The sequence below is a fragment of the Molossus molossus genome, unplaced genomic scaffold (assembly GCF_014108415.1).
Source record: "Molossus molossus isolate mMolMol1 unplaced genomic scaffold, mMolMol1.p scaffold_m16_p_17, whole genome shotgun sequence".
NCBI classification, from domain to species: Eukaryota; Metazoa; Chordata; class Mammalia; order Chiroptera; family Molossidae; genus Molossus; species Molossus molossus.
The window spans coordinates 55208471-55221849 of record NW_023425352.1 but is presented as its reverse complement, the minus strand read 5'-3'; the positions used below and the strand labels follow the sequence as shown (position 1 = coordinate 55221849).

At 35.5% G+C, this 13379-nt stretch overlaps 1 protein-coding gene across 15 annotated transcripts in view; it reads right to left on the bottom strand.

The window, feature by feature from the left end:
• Positions 1 to 13379, bottom strand: part of ADK (adenosine kinase) — a 630959-nt gene that overhangs the window by 460887 nt on the left and 156693 nt on the right. Inside the window, exon 1 of one of the 15 annotated variants that reach the window (XM_036265179.1) lies at positions 11062 to 11080. The exons of the other annotated variants lie outside the window; for them this stretch is intronic. The gene's annotated coding sequence lies outside the window, so the exon portion shown is untranslated. Of the gene's footprint in view, positions 1 to 11061; positions 11081 to 13379 lie in introns of those variants that run through there. 15 annotated transcript variants of the gene reach the window in all.

The following is a 13379-nucleotide window of genomic DNA, read 5'->3' as shown; positions in this document are numbered from 1 at the left end:
ATTTTTCCATTTTTTGTACAGATAGAGTGAGAGGGAGAGAGAGGAAGGGAGAGAGAGAGAAACATCGATGTGAAGGGACACATCGAGTGGCTGCCACCCGCACGACCAACCAGGGCCGGGGACAAACTGCAACCGAAGTACGTGCCCTTAGCGGGAACCGAACCCGGGTCTCTCCGGACCGCAGGTCGACGCTCTAACCGCTGAGCCAAACTGGCCAGGGCTGAGCTGTTTCTTTAATCAGTCTTAGGAGCCATAGTTATTAAAATGTCAGGTCAACCTGAATCATATCAAAACAAAAAATTAAAATTACCATTTTACCAAATAACTAAAATGTCAGATCCATACAAGTCATGGGCAAACACAACAATAAAAAAAAAAAAAATGTATATAAATTTCCAATTCAGCTGGTTTTTGTGAAAAACAATAATCACTAACTTCTCAGAAGCCTGTAGTTTTGAGCTTTAATATTTATTAAACTTGAGCCTTAGAATGTTTATTTTCTCAGGATTTTTTTAGCTAGCTACAAGTAATGGTTATGTTGATTGATTTTCTATGACAAAGGAATTATTATGTCATATAACAAAACATCCACAGCTACAGCAGTTCAAGGATTAGTTATTTATAACTCAACATCATTATGGCCCTAAATTCTTTCCAGGTTTCCCTGTACCATCCTTACTGTGATGACTTTTTCCCTTAACAATTCAAAATACCTATAATAGTTGAAAGTTTCACTTTATTTGATGTTCAAAGACTAGAAGAGAGATTGCCCAAATTCCTTGTCAGTATTATTGGACACACATTACTAAATTAACCACTAGCAAAGGTAATGAAATAACCATGATTGGCTTAAATTAATTCAGATTCAGCCTTTGAAGGTAAAGAAGAGCCCAGCTTCCCATAAAGCACAGGTAGAGTGGGAGGGAGAGAGAGGAACAGAGAGAGAGAGAAACATCGATGTGAAAGGAACACATCTAGTGGCTGCCACCCGCACGACCAACCAGGGCCGGGGACAAACTGCAACCGAGGTACGTGCCCTTAGCGGGAACCGAACCCCGGTCTCTCCAGACCGCAGGCCGATGCTCTACCGCTGAGCCAAACCGGCCAGGGCTGTAACCCTTAATATCTTAATTCTGATAATCTGAATATTTCACTAGAAAACATAATTATTTAATCAATAATTTACCATCTAAATAAAGATAGACACATAATATAAAAGCAATAATTCAAAATATGTCTGACTTTCAATAAAAACCAAGGGATTTAATGCATGAACTTCTGATTCCTCCTGAATCCCACTCAAACTACTATGAAAGGCAAAAATAACAGAAAAAGAAACAATGGTGACAAAAATTTGGATACTGGAAAGCAGAGTGAGTAGTAATGATTAACTCAATAGACCCAAGAAAGTTGAATCTTAAATAGCAGTGGAGAAAGACAGAAGAAAGTTGGAAAGCAATAAAACTTAAACTGCCATACCCCTAAAAGACACCATATTGGTTGGTATTAGGAATCCCTAGGAATGACAGTAAAAGTAGGACATAAAAGTTTAAGCAACAGCTAGACTTCCAGATCATGCCCTTACTCTGCCCATCAGGACAAATATCCCTCTTTCTCATCTAGGCAGAAGAACAAAGATCCATTTTCTAGACAGAATAAAAAGAGGGTTGGAGCCCTGGCCGGTTTGGCTCAGCGGTTAGAGCGTCGGCCTGCGGTCCGGAGAGACCCGGGTTCGGTTCCCGCTAAGGGCATGTACCTTGGTTGCAGTTTGTCCCCGGCCCTGGTTGGTCGTGCGGGTGGCAGCCACTCGATGTGTCCCTTCACGTCGATGTTTCTCACTCTCTCTCCCTTCCTCTCTCTCCCTCCCATTCTATCTGTACAAAAAAATGGAAAAAATATCCTCGGGTGAGGATAAAAAAAAAAAGAGGGTTGGAAAACATATTGAAAACATAAAGATTAACTGAAAGTTGACACACTGAACTTTGAGACTTACAATTTTCTTCTCCTTCTTGGCTCCAAAATCCAGGACGTCGGAAAAGAAACCTTACTATATAATCGATCTAGTCTAAGAAACAATCTAGTGATATCAACATGAAATTCAGCTACATAAACCCCAGTCAGATCATTTAATGGTGACACAAACAGATGACAACTCCTATTCATGTAGTTACTGTCTTTCAATTTCCTATTCTTAAAAATAAGCAAAGAGGCAAATATTGCCAGACATTAGAAAATCTCTACTGTAAAAGAGCCGCCCCCCCCCCACACCCCCCGCCGCCAAAAAAACCCAAAATTTAAAATGACAACTTTGCGGAAAGACATACGTTAGTAAAATAGCTTGAAAAAAAATCTAATCATTTTTATCCTCAGAGTCATAAGAGATGATACTACATCCATGAGGCAAGAACAATGCTATGAAAAAGAGTATAAGAATAAATAAGAACCCTTTGAAATTAAAAATATGACAGTAGAAATAAAAGTTTTTCAAAAAGTATAAAAGTAGAACAGAAAAAATAATTTAGAAGACCAATCTAAAATGTTCACTATCTAATAATTGGAGTCCCCCTCAAAAAAGAGAGAGAAAATAAGAAAAAAATCAAATACATGACAAGAAAATTTCTCAGAAATGAAGGACATGATCCATATCAAAAGAATCTACCACCAATGTGTCCAGCAAAATGGATTAGAAGAAACATACAAAAACATTATCAGGATAAAGAGACTAAAGGTTTTTTCAGAAAAAAAGTGTTTCAAACAAAAGATCTAGAATCAGAAGGGCACCAGATTTCACCACAGCAACATTAAAAGTTAAAAAACAATGGAGCATTGCTTTGTCAAAGACAATTTTGACAAAAACCAAAATGAAACACACTACCAAGACTTAGAATAGCTTTGCAACCAAAATGTCTGCATTAAGTAACCTGGTTTTATGATAGCCAGTACCCCAAGAGAGGAGTAAGACCACTCAAATCTGAACAACTCTAAATATTTCAATTCTATACAGAGAACAAAAATAAAGTTATGGTTTAATTCAAAATGCCCCCAACTCTCTGTTTGAAACTTCTGACTAGAACTTCTATTATTCATGAAACACTCTTCCTCCTACTGGAAATCATGCAAAAATGAAGGGTAATGAAAATAGCATTTAATTTTCAGTAAAATTAGGCGACAAATATAGTCAGTAGGTATTACAAATTAATAAGGAAAAGATGGAGTAATCAGTGATGGTATGGAACAACTATAAATGTGGATTGTAAGCTCTGTCAAAAGTAGTTGCCATGCAGTAGGAAGAACAAGTATCAAGTGTGGCAAGAGGTTACAGTGGTGGAAATTCACTAAAAATAACCTATAAAAACACACTTTCTGAAGGTGAGAGGGCTACCATGAAATGCATAACCATACTACTAATTTGACAAGTTAAAAAGACAAGAAAGTTCCCTATCACCACTACCACTTAACATCATCATATTGGCATACTAGCCAACACCATTAAACACAATGAAGAAAATCAAAAGTATAAATATTCAGAATCAAGAGGTAAATCTATAACCATTTGAAGCTGTTATAACATAGCTAAAATTTGTTTCAAAAAATATATAATGAAACTTACAAGCCATAAGAGAGGGTAAGTTATAAATGGGTAAAACAATTAATATATAAAGTCAGTAATTTCATTTATATAAACCAAAACCAGTTTTAAAGATCCTGATTCACAAACCAATAAAAAATAAACTTTAAATAATAAAAAAATCTATAAGTAAACACATCTAAAGGCATTATTAGAAGACTTGAAGCAATGAAAGGACAAACCATGCTCTTGCATAGTTGACTCAATATTACGTCAATTTGCCTTCAGTTAATTTTTTACTTCAATATAATAGCCATATCAATAGTAAGTTTCAGGATTTTTTGTGAGGAGTACTGCAGATGACACAACATGATAAAATGTTAAAAAATAAACACATAGCCCTGGCCGGTTTGGCTCAGCAATTAGAGCATCAGCCCACGGACCAATAAGTTGCGGGTCTGATTCCGGTCAAGGGCATGAACCTTGGTTGCAGTTCATCCCCAGCCCTGGTCAGGTCTTGCGGGAGGCAACCAGTGGGTGTGGCTCTATCACATCTATGTTTCTCTCTGTCTCTCTCTCTCTCCCTCCCTCCCTCCCACTCTGTCTGATAATAAGTAGAAAAATATCCTGAGGTGAGGAATAAAAAAATAATAAAATAAAATAAACACATAAGGGTAAACCGGGAAGCTCTAGAAAACTAAAGACATGAGGGAGAATAGCCCAATTAAGAACAAAACTATTATAATGCTTCAATAATTAAACTGGTACATAAAAAGCCATATCAATGCAATATAAGACAAAGACTAAAAGCAAATCTGAATAAACATGGAAATTTAGATAAGACAGCAATATATGGTTACAGTGGTATCTCATAACAATGAAGAAATGGAGTAGTCAATAAACAGTATGAAACAACTGAATAACCAGTTATAAATGTAAAGCAGGATCCACATTCCATACTGTGTATGAGGATAAATTATAAACGTTTCAAATATTTACCAGTAAAAAGCTGGATTTTGAAGTCAATAAAGAAATAATAAATTCCACTATAAAACAATAAAAATGAAATTAGCAAATCAAAATTATAATCTTGTAAAAATGTTTGCAACTCATCTTACAAAGGGCATATGTCCCTAATGCATAAAAAGCTCCCCCAAAATCACTAAAAACACCAATTCCCCCCAAAAAGGAAGTATGGTGCAGAAGGTTAAGATAGAAACAGACATGCCCAGCCAGTGTGGCTCAGTGGTTGAGCACTGATCCATGCACTAAGAGGCCACTGGTTTGATTCCAAGTCAAGGCACATGCCCAGGCTGTGGGCCCAATCCCCAGTGGGGGCCATGCAGGAGGCAGCCAGCCAATGTTCTCTCTCATCCATGTGTCTGTCTCTCTCTCCCTTCCACTCTCTCTCAAATCAATAAAGAAAAAATATTTTTTAAAAAAGATAGGAACAGACATTTCATAGAAATAGAAAAGCAAATGTTTATGTTTGTTTTTCTTTCCTTGTAATTTATTTATTTATTTATTTATTTATTTATTTATTTAAAGAAAATGTTTTTAAGTCTCAACCTCACTCATTAAAAAATATATACAAATTAGAGGTAGGCTGAAACACCATTATTTAGTGATCAAGCTGGCAAACAAACAAACAAACAAACAAAACATAGAAGTTTAACAACTCTGTTGATGAGGCTGGGGGTAAAAGGCACTCAATTTTTTTTGTAAAGACAGGAAAGAACAAAAGGAAAAACTAGGACAAAATTTTTTTTTTATCCTCAGCCAAGGACATTTTTCCATTTTTGTTCAGATAGAGTGGGAGGGAGAGAGAAGAAGAGAGACAAAGAGAAACATCAACATAAAAGAGACACATCCAGTGGTTGCCTCCCTCATGACCCCAACCAGGGCTGGGGATGAACTGCAACCAAGGTACATGCCCTTGGCTGGAACCGAACCCGCGACTCATTGGTTCGCGGGCCAACACTCTAACCACTGAGCCTAACTGGCCAGGGTGGACAAATTATTTAAATCACAATTATTCTAAAAGAGAAAGATTTTAAGATTAGATTTTAAAAATCCAACTAGTGCTTGTTATAAAAAAATATCAGGAGTATAAATACATCTAATGTTCTAAAGTGAAAGGAGGAAAAGGGTATACTGGTCAAATATTAATGAAAAGAAAGAAATTTAATTGTAATTATTATCAGATAAACTTTAAAATAAGATAGCAAATAGGATAGAAGAGGTTACTATATAAGATTTAAGTCAGTATACAGGAAAACAGTAATTCAGAACGTATGTGCACTATTCTAATAAAATAATCTCAAAATATAGTAAGCAAAAATAAATAAATCTGAAAAAAAAAAGTGACAAATCTAGCACCGCAATCTGCATCTAAAGTAAACAAAAAAGGATACACAAGAAATAACAATTAACAAGCCAGATCATGTGTGAATCATATGACATATGGAATGTATGGAATTCTTCATCCAACAATTAGAGAATATATATTCTTATCGAGTACACATAAAACGTTATATATATTGGTATATACTGGTACATAAGACAAATTTCAAAAATTTCTAAGAGCAGATAGCACTTGGAATTTGTTCTCTAGCCACAACATACAATTAAATTTACAAAACAGCCCTGGCCTGTTTTGCTCCGTGGTTAGAGCGTCAGCCAGTGGACCAATGAGTCGCAGGTTCGATTCTAGCCAAGGGAACGTACCTCAGCTGTGGTTCAACCTCAGCCTTGGTCAGGGTTGTGCGGGACGCAACCAGTGGATGTGTCTCTCTCACTTCAATATTTCCCTCTCTCCCTCCCTCCCACTCTATCTAAAGATAAACAGAAAAATATTCTCTGGTGAGGATTAAAAAAAAATTTACAAAACAGATAACTCTTTTAAAACCCATACTTCAAATTTCCAAACAATTCCCTAATAATTAATGGATCGAAAAGAAATCTAAAGTGAAATTTTAAATACTTAGAAATAAATAATAATTAAAACACTATCTCTCAAACTGTAGATGATAGAACATAAAAGGTGTTTTGAGAAAAATGTATAGCCTTAATTGCAAATAGTAGAAAAGAAAAACAAGCTATAAATGAGTGAGCTAGGTGTTCATATTAAGATATAAGAAAAGGACAATAGATAGACCCAAAGAAATAAAAGCAAAACAATACAACAGAAAGCAAAGGTACAAAACATACTCATGTAACTCTGTTTAAAAACACAATCATGTAACTACAGCAGATGCTGATAAAGGACCCATGACCAAAAGCAAGCAAACAGGGACCGCAGTCCTACAACTTCAGCTAACTGAATTCAGACACAACTTGAAGGAATGTGGAAGCATTCATCCTTAGAACCCCCAGAGAGGAATGCAGTCCTGCCAATGTTTTGATTTCAGTTTTGTGAAACCTGAGGCAGAGAAGCAGCTGAGTGAGACACACTGTACTGACTTCTGATCTGCAGAACTGAGATAATAAATTTGGGTTATTTTAAGCTGTCAAATTTGTGGCAATTTGTACAGCAGCAACAGAAAACTATACACCCTCCTTGCTTGACAGTTAAGTGCTGCTCCCAAGTCCTATCATCACCCTTGCTACTAGAGAGTCCAGTTTTACAAAAGCATCTTCTACCATCAGCCCCGATCTACAATAAGCAGCCACTCTCAAGACTCCTCTGGGATGCTGGTGCTCCCCTCACTATCATATTTCCTTATTGTATTATTGATAAACAGAGTGTCTTATACAGTAGATCCATTCTAACATGCTCACTTCTCTGAGCTTTTGATCCCTTGCTCCACTCTCTGCCATACAGTTTCTGACTTCTCTATTCATTTAATATGGGTCATCACTTTTTCTAAGCAAGAATCATTGCAGCAGCAAATTAATACCAGCTCTAGTGGCCTTTGCCACACTATTAATTGCTGTGTCACTGGAGAGAGAATGCTTCCATATCAACAGAGCTTTGACTTGAATGTTGACCAAAAGCAATGAAATCATTATCACTGAAACAGTTGGGGTACAAGATGTTTATTAGGGATCAACCCCTGTGAAAGGATGGGGGCGGGAAGCAGGATTGCAAAATAGGAAGTCAAATTATAATACAGGCCTCACAAAGCCTCAGGCCACCTGGAAGGGATCCCTGGAGCTACACTACTTATCAGAGTTTGTCTCAGATATAAACAAAATGGCTGGGCCATTATGCTTTCATTTCAATCAATTGTAAGATGAAAACTGCCCTGGGAAGAGTGGGACCTTAAGCAAGGAGACTCTGTAGCAGGGGCCAACCTTGAAGGAGCTGATAGCTGAAAGTTTTCTAATTACTGTACCTTCCTCCCCACAGCTGGGCTACAATTCTTCCTTGAAGGGGGATCTGGGCTGCATAACTTCATAACTACCACACTTTTCCTTAGAGGCCTGTTTCATACATTCTAAAATCCTGTCTTCTCTTGTACTTTCTACTTTGCCTAATTTTACCAGTGTGCTTGCTTAAGGCAAAAGCCCAAGCACTTGTAGCAGAGAGGATCTACACCGTAAAGACCTCACAAGAGGTACACTATAGACCATGGGCAGGCTGAAGTTGGCCACAAGTAGAAGGAGCCCCACTCAGAGCAACAGGAAACCCTACTGACATAAGTTTATTTACAAATCGCTGGCTAAGGCGATATGAAATAAGTAATTACAAAGGAATAATTGACAAAATGATCTAACAACAAATCTCTATAAGTAGTGGACAGGATAGCTTATAATTTATCTATCACAACAATGAGCAGTAAAATATCACTATTGGAGGGCTGTAAGAGTAAGCATTTATAATTCTATCTTTTTCATTATAATCAGAATTGGAAAATAAGGCATATTTTTCTATTTCAATATAACCTTCCTTCATACAACAATATTTAAAGTCCTACAGTGTGCCAGTCACTTCCTAGGAGCTGGATATAAAGGACAAAGTTCCTTCCCTTCAAGGAGCTTACAGTCCAGTTAGAGTAGACAGACAATAAACAAGGATACAAAGTCACTTCAGATACAGATCAGTGAATGCTATGAGAAGTGTCATTTGAACTGAGAAATTAAAGTCGTCCAAAAGAACCGTAAGGAAGAGGATTTCAGAAAAAGGAAACATATGCAACGGTCCAAAGGTAGGAATAAGCTCCTATTAAAAAACAACAACAAAACAAAAACAGATCAGTGTCATGGAAGCACTATAAGCAAGAATGCTCTTACATGAGGTAAGAGTTATACTCAAGGTATCAATGTCAAGATCAACCATCCTTCCTCCTATTTAATCTACTGTTTTACTGTTAGAAAATTATAGAAATGCTGATAAGCAAACACTTTGCCAGTAACTAATGCTGCTTCCCAGTATTTGTTCCACTCTCCTTACATCATAAAAAGATTAAATCTACATTTTCATAGAAACTGAAGAAACAGAAAAAAGAAATGAAAAATTTTCTCACATCCAAGAGAAATTAATTTTATATGTAACATCCAGTAATGCAAAAGATATTAGCAACACTTCCCCTTTAAGCAATTATCTATATATATTTTGACTAATTCACATTAAAGACAGTAAACAAATCATCTACACATCATAGCATAAGTATATTCTGAATAATTAAGACTTCCCTACACTTAAATCTCAGCAAATAATTTAACATCAGTGGATTTGCAGTGTAGTTGGTTTCGACTCAGAAAAAACTAGTATGGACTTACAAAGAGAACTTTAAGCTAATCCAACTGTCTTTGTCATACCAAATAATTATAGTTCTGATACATTATTAGAAAGAAAAACAAATGATATATTTAAAATAAAACTGCCATAGGGAAACAAAGGAAAAATATATAAATGGGACTACATACAAATATAACATTTTTTACAGCAAAGGAAACCATCAACAAAATGAAAAGATAGCCCACTGAATGGGAGAGGATATTCGCCAATGACACATCCAATGAGGGATTAATATCCATAATTTTTAAAAATCTCATATAACTCAACATAAAATAAACAAAAAACAATCCAATTAAAAAATGAGCAAGGCACTTGAATAAACACTTCTCCAAACAGGACACAGAGATGGCCAATAGATATGAAAAGATGCTCAATGTCACTAATCATCAGAGAAATGCAAATTAAAACCACAATGGAATATCACCTCACACCTGTCATAATTGCTACCATCAATAAATCAACAAACAAGTGTCAGCAAGGATGCAAAGAAAATGTAACCCTTATGCAGTACAGGTAGGAATGCAGATTGGTGTAATCACTATGGAAACTAGTATGGAAGTTCCTCAAAAAAATTAAAAATGGAACTGCTCTATGACCCAGCAATTCTACTTCTGGGGATTTATTTGAAGAAACCCAAAACATTAATTCAAGAGAATATATACACCCGTCTGTTCATTGCAGCATTATTTACAATTTATGGCAGCAACCCAAGCGCTCATCAATAGACAAGTGAATAAAAATGCTGTATGGGCCCTGGCTAGTTTGGCTCAGCAGTTAAAGCGTCAGCCTGCAATCCAGAGAGACCCGGGTTCGGTTCCCACTAAGGGCGCGTACCTCGGTTGCAGTTTGTCCCCGGCCCTGGTTGGGTTGTGTGGGTGGCAGCCACTTGATGTGTCCCTTTCACGTCGATGTTTCTCTCTCTCTCTCCCACCCCGACTCTATCTGAATAAAAAATGGAAAAATGTCCTCAGGTGAGGATTTAAAAAAAAAGCTGTGTGATACATATACACAATGGAATATTACTTGGCCATTAAAAAAATGAAATCTTACCATCTGCGACAGCATGTATGGTACTAGAGGTACTATGCTAAGTAATATAAGTCAGTCAGAGAAAGACAAATACCACATGATTTCACTTATGTATGGAATCTAAAGAAAAATATAAATGAACAAACAAAATAGAGACAGACTCATAGATAGAACAGACTGATGGTTGCCAGAAGGGAGAAAGTTTGTTGGACTGGGTGAAAAAGGTGAAGGTGCTAAGAAGTACAGATTGGTAGTTATAAAACAGTCATGGGGATGTAAAGTACAGCATAGAAAATATAGTCAATAAGATTGTAATAACTATGTATAGTGCCAGGTGGGTACTGGAAATATCAGGGGAACACTTTGTAAAATATATGATTGTCTAACCACCATCCTATACACCTGAAACTAAATTGAATGTGAATTGTACTTGAAAAAGATTTTAAAATGTGAAATAAAATATATAATCCTGAAGATTAATGTTCATACTAAAGAAAAAATTCCTATGTTACATTTAATTTTAAAAAATTACAAAACAAAAAATTGCCTTAAAATATACCTAAATAAAAATACAAAACCAGAAATCATTTTAATCTCTAAGCATGGAAACATAAATGGCTAAAGTAATAGAGCTAGTAGTGTTAGAGCTAAAATTTCCAACATTAGAAATTAAAATTGCTGCAAGATATTAATCAAGGTCTGTCCTGTCTCCATGCCTCACCTGAACAACTGCTAATTTGAAGGTATCAAGCCCTGGCCGGTCTGGCTCAGCGGCTGGAGCGTCGGCCTGCGGTACAGAGAGACCCGGGTTCGGTTCCCGCTAAAGGTGCGTGCCTCGGTTGCAGTTTGTCCCCGGCCCTGGTTGGTCATGCGGGTGGCGGCCACTCGATGTGTCCCTTCACATCGATGTTTCTCTCTCTCTCTCTTCCTCTCTCTCCCTCCCGCTCTATCTGAACAAAAAATGGAAAAATGTCCTTGGTTGAGGATTAAAAAAAAAAAAAAAAAAATTGAAGGTATCAAAACCTCTATGACCTGATAGTGGGGTGAATATATGTTCTACTAAGAAAAATTTTCAGTACAGAAGCCACTGTTTATAAGTTGGTTAAGTCTCATTTGTTCCTTAATCTAATGTAACTATATTAACATATATATATAATTTATGTAACTGTATATATATATATTCCTGTCAAATAGAAGACTATTCCTAACTTGCTGGTACATGCACTCCATCAGTCTTCTTTCTCCAAAATATTCTAGTTTTGTCTACATTAAAAATTGGTCATTTTCTCAATTTGATGATCTCTGCACAAGTCATAAGAAACTTTTTAGCAGCTACAGTATCCATCCAATTACTTGGGAATCACATAGATTTGAAGGGCCTTAACCCTACAGAACTATCTCTGGCTGTGACAAGTTTGATCAACAGCACCTACACATTGCTTTAGACTTTAAATTCTCCAATTCTTGGTCTTTTAACACAGGTGGACATCTGATACTGATGCTCAGACTCCACTGTAAATTCAAAAGAATTCTATCAATGTCTTACTGATTACTTTCAATTGTGTAGACTAGCAGTCCTCAAAGCATGATCCATAGATCACAGGGTTCCCTAAAATTCTTTCAGGGAATCCACAGGTTAAAATTATGTGCCTTTTACAATATTATTCTTGCATAACTATACTGTGATGGTTTCCAGAGGCTATATACCAAGTGATGACATCATTCTGGTGGCTAATAAAATAAATGCTTGTATATTTTTGTGTGTGTGTTTTGTTGGGTTTTTTTTTTCTGAGAATTTTTTAAGGTAATAGATAGATCTAGGGTATTAACTAAGTTTGTTCTTAGTACTTCTACTGTGCTCTTATTAATTCTACCTGCTATAATCTATGCATCTGTGTGAGGCCAAACTGCATTTGTATACTTCAATCAAAACAATATACTGTAACAGTCTGAATGCAGAAGCAGATGAGTCTCTACCTGCCTTCTATCAAGTCAGCCATTAATGAGCTTTGCAAAAAGATAAAACAATACCACTCTTTTTACTGTATTTTTTGGTTTGGAAAATACAGTTATTTTCATAAAAAATATATTACTTATGTTAACATATATTTATTATAATTATCTTTAAATGTATTAATAAATATTTTCAAATGTCTCCATTTAAATTTTGATATGGTAAATATACACAGATATAATCCATTAAGCAATGGCTCTCTGAGGCATAGGCTTTCAACTTTGCACATGTTCAATCACTGGCTTTGTCTTCAAAATAATTCCTGTTGCTGTATATAAATTTTTCACCATTTCAAATTTTTTTAAGTGCTCTACTTTTAATTACCATCATATTGATAACTCTCTCCTTATCAGAATTTCATATTCTTACTGCTTTTACATCTATATAATATTCTTAAAAATAAATTGCAATAAATAAATAGACTGTAATTAAAACACAAACAAAGCAAATATAGTACAGAATAATTAACACAATAAAATGATAGGCCAAATCAGTTTTACAACACCCTTTGGCAGGATGTGGATTTATCTGTGTTTACAAAATTTTATATATTGAAAAATGGTAAAAAACAAACAAAAACACAAAACAAAACCTATTTTTATGTATCAATTTTGAATAGAAGATACCAATATAACACACCTTGTAGCTGGCCATATCTAAATATGCCCTAAGTCCAATAATGATGTAACAAACCACATGTTATTTTATAAGAAAAATAATTAATTTTATTCCATAATTATCAAGAGTTTTGTGTGTATTGCTAGTTATTGGAAATGTGGGTTACCAAATATCTAATGTTCAAATGGTTTAAAACCATTATGGAGGTTCTTTTCTCAAGATTACACACAACTTAACCTAAATGGATTATAAAAGCTTTATAGTTGTTGGAAAAAAAATATGATAAATATAAGCAATATTTTCTAATAAAGACGAATGGTAATGGAAAAATTAATGTTACATTTAAAATACATTTCTGAATATTGTACACAGCAATGAAGCACTTTAATTAAAAAACAAGTTTAAAC